The 10528-nt window shown below is 32.1% G+C and overlaps 1 protein-coding gene across 3 annotated transcripts in view; it reads right to left on the bottom strand.

Annotated features, from left to right (window-relative positions):
• Positions 1-5410, bottom strand: part of Slik (Sterile20-like kinase) — a 181917-nt gene extending 176507 nt beyond the window's left edge. The window contains exon 1 of one of the 3 annotated variants that reach the window (XM_065512570.1): positions 5229-5410. The gene's annotated coding sequence lies outside the window, so the exon portion shown is untranslated. The remainder of the gene's footprint in view (positions 1-5228) is intronic. The other 2 variants (XM_065512569.1, XM_065512571.1) reach the window with 2 other exon arrangements.
• Between the last annotated feature and the right edge of the window lie 5118 nt (positions 5411-10528).

Below are 10528 nucleotides of genomic sequence, written 5' to 3'. Positions count from 1 at the left end.
AAGCGGTTAAAAAATTACACAATGACAAGTGTACAAATAATAAAAAACAAATACACACAAAAATCCTTTACAAAAAACAACAACTCAGTGCACATGACAAAAATTCCTCGATCTAAAAATAAACCAAAATGCGTAATAAAAAATGATCTGTAACGGTATTCAACAAAAATCAGTTCTACACAAACAATGCAATAATAATATCATCCGCTATCCTTTGCTCATAATATTATTGAATGTACTTTCACTGCATTCCTATCCTTCACAATACATATTTTTTTTTTTTAGCATTCTATACTTTTTTTTTTATTTTACTCCTGTTACAAACGCTCAGCCAATCATACTCATTTGCATTTCAGATTGCACAAGTTGTTGTTGACTTGTTAATTTTCTACATTAACAGTAAAGAAACAACAAAATGCAATTAATTGCAACGGTACTCCACCACATGTCTAGAAATTCCTTTGCTTTGTATTTGTTCCTATTTTTTGAATGTGTTGTTGTTGCTTTATGCAGCTAGAGGACACACATACAACAGTTGTATTTCAAAATTACTTGAGGTAGTAGTTAAGTAGTTGTTGTTGTATTTCCTTTTTCTCCTGCTGCACTCGTGCCCAAGGCGAATTTATACAAGGTGGAGTCAGTCAATCAGCTGATTACTCTTTTTTCGCTTGTTTGGTTCTAACACCTGTCAAAGCTTGTTTTTATACTTCAATATCTACATATTCTAAGCTAATTAACAAAATATTTATATTTTGCATAAATAAGTAAAGCCCTCACTATTCAATTATCTACACTATATTTAGTTTTAATACATATTTGTTTAATTTTTAATTTCTGTTTTTTGACATTTGTTAAGACCATTTGTTGTTTTTGTAGAACTACCACCACCTTGTATAAATACGCCTTGCTCGTGCCTATGTAAAAAATTTGTTGTGCCTTCGTTGCATAATTTGTTCTCTGTTGCTTATTTGTTTTTTTGTTCTCCTGTTAGAAATACTACGAATGGATACATATGAATGAGCATTTAAAAACTCAAAGTCGATCATTTACGCTCTCACTTGATATTTGTATACAGTAAAATTTTCTTCATTGCAGAATTATATTTTCAGGAACTTTCTTAAATTTCGTATCTCCTGTTATTTATAACCTCTTTGAATTCATTTGTTGTGATAAATTATTCTTGCTTTCATGCATGTGTCCCTCCATAATCTGGTTTTTGCATTTTCTATCCCTTTTTAATTATTTTCCTTGCTTTTGTTGATGCTTACATTTTCTATCATTCCTCTTTATCCTTTTTTCTCCTGCTACAAAATCACTCACGATCACGATTTAACCTATTTATGTATTTGTTTATGATTTTTGTATAAATTGTTGTTGCATTTTGCATTTACTAGCATTAATGCTAGTAAATGCAAAATGCATTTGTGTATATAAGTTGATGTTGTTGCAGTTAATTTCCTTTTGCTCCTGTTGTACTTATACCTGTGCCTTTTTTGCATTTACATATGTGTATGTATCTTACACATAAAATTGTTCTTGCACAATTATTTTCTATGCTGCTTATTTTTTTGTTTGTTCTCCTGTTACAAATTTTACGAAAGGAAACATTTGAATGTACAACACTTTATGATAGATTTTATTCATAAAATGAATGACCATCCTGTTATTTATGGTATTTGGCTGTTGCTGTCACATTTTGTTGTTGCATTATATATCCTTTTTTAACCGCTTTACATACAAAATTATTTTTTTTTCTTACTAATTTTTCTGGACTCCTATTACCACCAGCATGAATACATTTGAATTCGTATTAAAAAAGCCAACAATCAATCAAAAAATTCAATAATAATATCCTCCGCTAGCTATCCTTTGTCCAGAATCTTATTTAGTTTTTTTCACATTTTTCTACTCAATGACTATATGCGGCAAAACAAAACCATATATGTGGAGGAAATATTTTAAAAATAAACATTTTCGCTTTAAACATTTTTAACTTTGCACAATTTCGTATTTTACATTTTTCAACTTCGTATGGTTTGGCAGTCTACTTTTAGCATCTTCCATATTTTCATTGTTTGAATTTTTCACTGCGCATATCGTTTGCAGTTTATGGTTTTCACGCTGCAATTTGTTTGCATGTATGATGTTTTTGTAGTAAAATTTTTGTATATTATACACAAGCAATTTAATTTGTTTTTGCTAACCAAAAATATACATACAGTGAATGTCACTTAAAATCGTACATCATCGTAATCAAATTGTATTCATTAGTTTTAGAAAGTTGATGTTTTGGAAATATTTTAAAATGCTATTTTTATATTGTATGTGCTATTACTTATTAGAAAATTGGGTATAATTTTAATTGCCCTTATCCACAAATAAAAAAATTGGGTAAGACTGTCAGTGCCCAGAATATCAACGCTTCATTTAAAATCGTAAAGGCACTAAAAAATAGCAAATGATACCCTACAAAGTATTAGGATTATTTAATATTAACATTTTTTTTAATTTTTAAAGTTTTAATTATAATTTAATATAATTGTACGAATTTAAGTGAAAAATGAATTTTGTGATGTTCTTTAATTTTCATCAATATTTTTTTAACGAATTGCGGTTTTGTTAACTTTTTTGTTGAAATACATATTTTTTGTTCCAATTAATAAAATTACTTTTAATTTTTTATATAATCACCTATTATTGCCTGTATAATTTCATAATATTTAAAAAAAATATGTTGTACGATTTTGAGTGACACTCACTGTATATTTAGTCAGCAAATGTTTTAAAAATTAAAAATTTTCATTTTGGGTTCTAGCTGCAACGTAAAATATTGTGTAAGGCAAAATATTTTTGGAAAAACTGCGACAAATATTTCTACAATGAAGCTTGTGCATATATGGAATTCGTAAATAGTATTTATATTTTTAGTATGTATACAATTAATTATTATCTTGTTAAATATTTGTTCCAGCTTTCATGTAAAATTATTTTTTTTTTGTTGCAATTTTTTGACTAATATAGTAGTAATTTTAAACTCTGTCGCAAACAACTTTGGTTGATCCATAACTATCCCAAACTTATAGAAACAGTTGCTCAGAGCCCAGAATTAAATGTAATTGGACATCTTGGGGAGAATTAGCTAGGGGAGTGCAACAAATAAAATTTAACACGTTAGTTCAGTTAAAAGAGTTTTAACTAGAAACATGGAACACAACAGAGATGTACCAAAAAAGCAATTTTTTGGTACATCTTTTTATATATAGGTTACGTTTACGGATACACCGTAATCGGCACCGAAAACGAAATTCCATACATTTTCTGTTCTGAAATCTATGGAATTTCGTTTTCGGTGCCGATTACGGTGTATGCGGAAACATAGCTTTAGAGCACATTTATATCGAACAAAATCTTGTTCGATTATGCGACGGAGTGACTGTATGTTTCCTTTTTACTGGAGAATGCTTTTGAAATAAAGTGTAATACAGCTGTAATTCAATTGCTTGAATATAATTCAAAGCTTGAATTACACTTGCTTTCAACTTGAATTCCAGTAAAAATGCTTATTGGGAAAGAACACAGAAATGTTATCCCAGCGTAAGTGGACCTCCTCGTCCAAAAAAATAACGTAAACATCTATAAAATCATTAATGGGATGATTTCCGGAAAATATTTTAATGTGTAATGAATTTGTACAATATTTGAATAAATTTATTTAATACAAGTATAAGTTTTTTTCGTTTCATGCTTTATGCATTTTTTAGTAAGTAAAACACGTAAATAAATAATAATGTTTCTGAATAGCCGGCCATCTGCTGCCGGCCATCTGCTGGGCGCAAGTATTTCATCCATGGTATTACATACACCGACATTGCATCAGTTGATCGCATATAGATTCCCCATATAACCGCATGGATTTTCTCTACTATGTATGTCTTTTCGTTCAGTAAAAACTTCCTTTCATAACCTTCCTTAACTTTGCATACACACTTTTTCATAAGGAAAAAATCATAATTTGTCTCTAATATCTCCGGTTTTATATCACATACAGATTCATATTATACTCAAATTAAAAATTATTATCTTAACTTTTAAATAATGTATTCAGATACTCATAAAGCCCTTTTCGACGTATCATTAATTTTTTTTAGTTTCACTAAAACCGGCTTAAACCAAAATTTGTACAAGAATCGAAACATATTGCAACTTAAGGACCAGTTTTTGTAAAACAGTTATTTTCATTCCTAAATTTGTATTAAAAAAAAAAAACAAATATTAGTGAGTGTTTTTGAAGTGTTCTATTGTCTTTTACAAAAACACTCTCATACTATTCCAACATCTACAACTGAATATGTAAGTGAAAATTTATTGATTTTCCAATAAATTTTGTAAAATTTTTGAAAGCACATCCAAAACTGAAAACTTCTTCCCATAAATCCACCTTTTCATATATTTTAAGAAATTAAAACTGTAAGCACACAAATAATATAAAATGTCTTGTTTTATCACATTACTGCATATGTTCACACATTTTGTTTTGCTAATTAATACACTTATAGGAAATCGATCGACCAAATCACTTAATAAAAGAAAAAAATAAAGACATAATTTTTAATATTTACGATAAATAAATATTTTTCTGTTATTGACGAAAGGTACATTATGAGAAAATGTTAACAAACCTTCCTTATAATTAATTAATTGCACATTTATCAGATGAAGTCTATAACATAAACAGTAGACAAATGCCAACCTTACAAGTTGTAATTTCAACATTATTTATTACATAAATTACGTCCATATTTCATCTTTAGTATTTATTTAAAGATGAGGAGAGGAATGGTATGAAGAAATATAAAATAATCAAAAAATAAATACACTTATTAAATCAAATAACAAATATTGAACAATTATAAATTTTGAAGGATTGCCAGAGACGTCAAATACATTAACGCGAAAGACGAAAAGAAGAAATCAATCGAAAATGGCGCTTAGTCATCCAAGCAAAAAAGAGCACACAATTGTTTTTTAAGCCACAGCTTACGCAAGGAATGTTGGTGTGAAAGAAACAACTTTATTTAATCAAATAGGAAATATTAGAACAAAAAAGAAAACAAACACTCAAACAAAATAATAAATAAGGGCGTAGATTTTTACAACTTCTTCCAATTTATTATTGGATTTTTATTTTAGCAAGGAATTATTGATTTCATATTTTCTAAACTATTTACCAGTGAATAACGCATGAACTACATCATCAGAATGTATGCAAACACAATATTTTTTTTCATCTTCACAATTATTTATTCTTTTTAACTCTTTTATCCGCTTATATAGTCACCATTTGTTTAATTAAAATATACAATTAAACTCTTATAATATTTAAAGAACAATTTTCACTAAACATAATAAATAAAAATTAATTTTTTACTGATTACAACTTCACATTTAAGTCATGCACTATTGTAAAATATTATAAAAAAAAAACATCAACAGAGTTGTAATTTTAGCACCTAACTAATCTATTACAAAACAACCATGTAAAGAATACTACACGTCAATGTATATATTTCTTTTGAGTTGATTAGTTTTATAAAGTGTTGCCAACACTAAGTTGTGAACATAAAAGAAAAATTTTTTTATAATTGTTTCTCTATTAATTTCAATATTGGTATTGATTATTTAAAGACAAAATTGTTTAATACACTAATAAGGGACATTTAAATTTTATTTAAAGACCCAACTATAATAAGCATACACTAGTTTAAGACTGTTCTAATACATATAAAACGTATGTGACAAACTATAATGTACTTAAAGGCCCAACTATAATATGCATACACTAGTTTAGAGGCCTAGTTAGTTTGTATGTTCCGTTCCGTTCCGAATCAGCTTTTTTGTATTTATATGTTTTCGAACAGTTGCTTAAGCTGACTTAAGGCTCCATTAGTCTTTGTGTTCTGTAACGTTTCTGTTCTGTGCCGTTCTGAATGCTGTTATATTGTAGTTAGTTTTTCCGTAAGATCATATCAGCTGTTTTCAGCATATTATTGTGAACACTTTTATAAATACATATATATATATTGCTTGTTAATGATTTAATTTAAACTAATTTTTTTACATACATTAGAAGAAGTTTATATTTATTTGATTAAATTAAATTTCAATGTTTTTTGAAAATATTATATTTTTATTCTTTTGTTAATAATATTGTTAGCATTTTTGCAAGGCGTATTTAACAAGGTGACAGCAGTGGCGAATTGAAATAATTACAGACGAATTCACTTATTTTTTATATATAGAGTTTGACATATGGGCGTATGGGCGGATATTTTTTATATATGTAGTTTGACATTTGTGCGTGCTATTTCTATAATCAGCTGTGCTGCCGATGGCACCTTATTAAATGCACCTTGCATTTTTGTGTGTATATCAGGGGTGCCCACAAGTTCCTTATGGAAGAGTAAACACCAATACATTTAAAGAAAAACTACTTTTTATTCAATATTTGTTGTTGTTAAAACCAATTCATACAAATAAAAAAGAAAAAAAAACTCACTTTCAACACACACATTTTTAAAATATCATACGATAAACAGAAACAAAAGCTACATGGATGATCACAGTCGTCAATGTTTACCAGCAAAGCATACGAAAGTGTTGTTGCTTTTAACACGCGTGTATTCTGTGAAGAACGACAAAAAAAATAATAAGACAAAGTTGTTTGTGTATTTTGTATTGCTAGTGCTGAGTGCTCTAGTGAGTATATAAAACACACAGCCTATAGCTAAGAGCAATTACAAAAACAAAAGAGTACCAAGAGTATAGGGCTTGGGCATGACTGGTGTATATGATATAAGCTGTTTTAGCTGTCACTTAACGTTGCGGACAAAATTCTGTTTACAACAGATTCATCCGCAACAGAACGGCAACGTTACAGAAAAACTAACCACATACACAACTTTCCCTAAGCTAAAAAAAACAGCTGATTCGGAACGGAACGTGCAAACTAATTATGCCTTTACAGAAAAACTAACGACATACACAAAAAAAACGAAAATTAAAATTCCATGGAACGTGGGCAGTGCCACGGAAACGGGGAGATGGTAGTATACATACTATAGATTAATAAAAACAAACCGTGCAAGCAATTGGTGGTTCCATTCCTGAGAAAATTTAGTTCCTTCAGAGTGGTCAGAAAAATATAGAATTTAATATTTCATGGAACGTGGTCAGTGCCAAAGGGTTACCTATAGTAGAGATGAAAGCATACATGGTATAAATTATAAAACCCTTTCCGTACAAAAAATCGGAAGACCCATTTCATAGAAAATTAAGTTCATCCAAATTGGTCAGAAAAAATGGAATTTAATATTCCATGAAACGTGGTCAGTGCCACGAGGTTACCTATAATAGAGATGAAAGTGTATATGGTATAGATTAAAAAACGCTTCCGTAGAAAAAATCGGAAGACCCATTTCAGAGAAAATCAAGTTCCTCCAAATTGGTCAGAAAAAAATGGAATTTAATATTCAATGGAATATGGTCAGTGCCACGAGGTTGCCTATAGTATAGATGAAAGTATACATGGTATAGATTACAAAACGCTTTCCGTGCAAAAAATCGGAAGACCCATTTCATAGAAAATTAAGTTCTTCCAAATTGGTCAGAAAAAAAATTGAATTTAATATTCCATAGAACGTGGTCAGTGCCACGAGGTTACCTATAGTAGAGATGAAAGTATACATGGTATAGATTAAAAAACGCTTTCCGTGCAAAAAATAGGTAGACCCATTTCAGAGAAAATCAAGTTCCTCCAAATTGGTCAGAAAAAAATGGAATTTAATATTCCATGGAACGAGGTCAGTGCCACGGGAACATATGGGAGTTGGTAGTATACATACTATAGATTAAGAAAAGCTTTCCGTGCAAAAAATCGGAAGACCCGTTTCAGAAAAAATTAAGTTCCTCCAAATTGGTCAGAAAAAAATGGAATTTAATATTCCATGGAATGTGGTCAGTGCCACAAGGTTACCTATAGTAGAGATGAAAGTATACATGGTATAGATTAAGAAAAGCTTTCCGTGAAAAAAATCGGAAGACCCGTTTCAGAGAAAATTAAGTTCCTCCAAATTGGTCAGAAAAAAAATGGAATTTAATATTCCATGGAATGTGGTCAGTGCCACGAGGTTACCTATAGTATAGATGAAAGTATACATGGTATTGATTAAAAAAACGCTTTCCGTGCAAAAAATCGGAAGACCCGTTTCAGAGAAAATTAAGTTCCTCCAAATTGGTCACAAAAAAAATGGAATCTATCTATCTATTTTTTTTCGATACGCTGGAGGCGTGGAATTTTCATAAATGTATTCAACCCGTATTGAAAAACATGCACGATTCACGAATGCCTACGTACTAAACCACACCCCCATTCTTCAGACCTTTATCCCCACGGAACTGCCATTCGGTATTACTTCGCGGGAGGTTCAGCAAAAAGCTGACCTCACTGTATTACTCCAATGTTCAGGGCAGCCTATCTGTTTCCGCTTTGCGCCTTCTTTCTGCTAACCTTAACGAGTGGTTCACAATGTCAATAAATCATTTTACTGCCTCCCAGTTATCTTGCGTTCGAAGCATAACTCCGATCACGTTTTCGGCTGACAGGATTTCGCCAACACATAGCTCCAGTTGATTCCTTTGGCTTATAAAGCGCGGACATTTGAAAACGACGTGTTCCGCCGTTTCATCTTCGTTTGTACATTCCGGGCATCTAGGTGAACTATCATGACCAAACCTGTATAGGTAACTTCTGTAACTTCCAAGTATTGATGTTAGGAATCAGTTTGTAAGTCCATCTTCCTTTTTGTGTGTTATCCCATCTTTGTTGCCAACTGCGTATAGAATTTTCTCTTTCGATTTTTCTCAAAGTTCTCCTTACTAAGCTCGGGTTATTACTAAGCGCGTAGTATATCTCAGATAGCTCGTTAGCTGCTATATCTATTGGTACAATTCCAGAGATAGCACTGGCTGCTTCGAGGGATATCGTACGATATCCACTGCATACTCTTAAACAGGTTCTCCTGAAGAGAGATATCATTCCTTTCTTGGCAGAGTTTTTTGTCATGTTCTCCCATACTGGTGCTCCATAAAGGAGTATTGAGTTTGAAACTCGTGAGAGGTGTAGTCTCCGGCTTTGTCGGGGACCTCCAATATTTGGCATCATCCTCGCTAAGGCGTTAATGACACTATTATGCTATCTCCAACTCTTAGAGTAAGTGTTTCCACCTTCCGTTTTCTGCTGACGAGAACAGCCTCGCTTTTGTGATCGGCGAGGTCAAGGTTTACCGTCTCCAGACAGGCTTTGATTGTTTTTACAGCCTCGTTTGCATAAAGTTGAACGTCGTCTAGATGTCTAGCTTGGACAAGTATTGCTATATCGTCTGCAAAGCCTACAATAGTGGCCTCTTCAGGCAGTCTTAGTCTGAATACCCCATCATACATAATGTTCCACAAAAGTGGTTCCACAGGACTGAACCCTGTGGAACACCCGCCGTAACGTTATATGATTCAAGGCCTTTGTCAGTTTTATACCATAGGGTTCTATTCGAGAAATAGTCCATGGTTATTTTAATTAGATAATATGGGATATTTATTCTCCGTAATGCTGATAATATAAATTTCCACCCGGCTGAATTGAATGCATTTTTGATGTCCAAGGTAATAATAGAGCAGTATTTGCATGCAATGCCATTCCCTTGAATAGCAGTTTTCGCCGTGTTCACCACCAGATGGATGGCATCCATCGTTGATTTCGCCTTGCGGAAACCGAACTGCATATTAGATATGCCGCCGGACTCCTCTGCGGCTGTTTGTAGACGTATGTATATGATTCTCTCTAGGCATTTACCTATTGTGTCCAAGAGACATATTGGCCTGTAGGATTGAGGTTCGCCTAGTGTTTTTCCTGGCTTTGGGATTAATATCAGTTTCTGCATTTTCCATCTACTGTAGAAAGTTCCATTTTCTAAACATTTTGTAAAAATTTTAGCGAACACGTGGGGCCTCGTTCTAAGGGCAACTTTAGAGCTTTGTTTGAAATAGAGTCCAATCCAGGCGCCTTATTTTATCTTTTGCCCATCCATGAAGGGTTTCTTTCCTTTGAACTATCTGCGCAGGTATTCCGATATTCACTGTAAATATTATTGCTTGATGGTCACTATGTGTGTAGTGTTCACTAACGTACCACTCGATGTCCCTAGATAGGTTTGTGCTAACAAAGGTTAGGTCGACTATTGACCCATAACAAGCTCTTCTGACAAGGATAACATCCAGTTGAGAGAATGCGTCCAGGAGTACTCTTCCTCCATCAGTAGTTCTCTGGCTTCCCCAATCTGTTGCCCAAGCGTTAAAATCACCCCCTATGATTGTTGGTTGGTGACGGTGTATATCTCTTACAAGGCTATCTATAAGATGCTCAAAATTTTGCAATTGCATATTAGGCGATGCATAGCAGCTATATATAAATGCCTCC

The sequence above is a fragment of the Calliphora vicina genome, chromosome 5 (assembly GCF_958450345.1).
Source record: "Calliphora vicina chromosome 5, idCalVici1.1, whole genome shotgun sequence".
NCBI lineage: Eukaryota > Metazoa > Arthropoda > Insecta > Diptera > Calliphoridae > Calliphora > Calliphora vicina.
The sequence above is the reverse complement of the archived record's forward strand: the minus strand, read 5'-3'. Positions and strand labels throughout refer to the sequence as shown.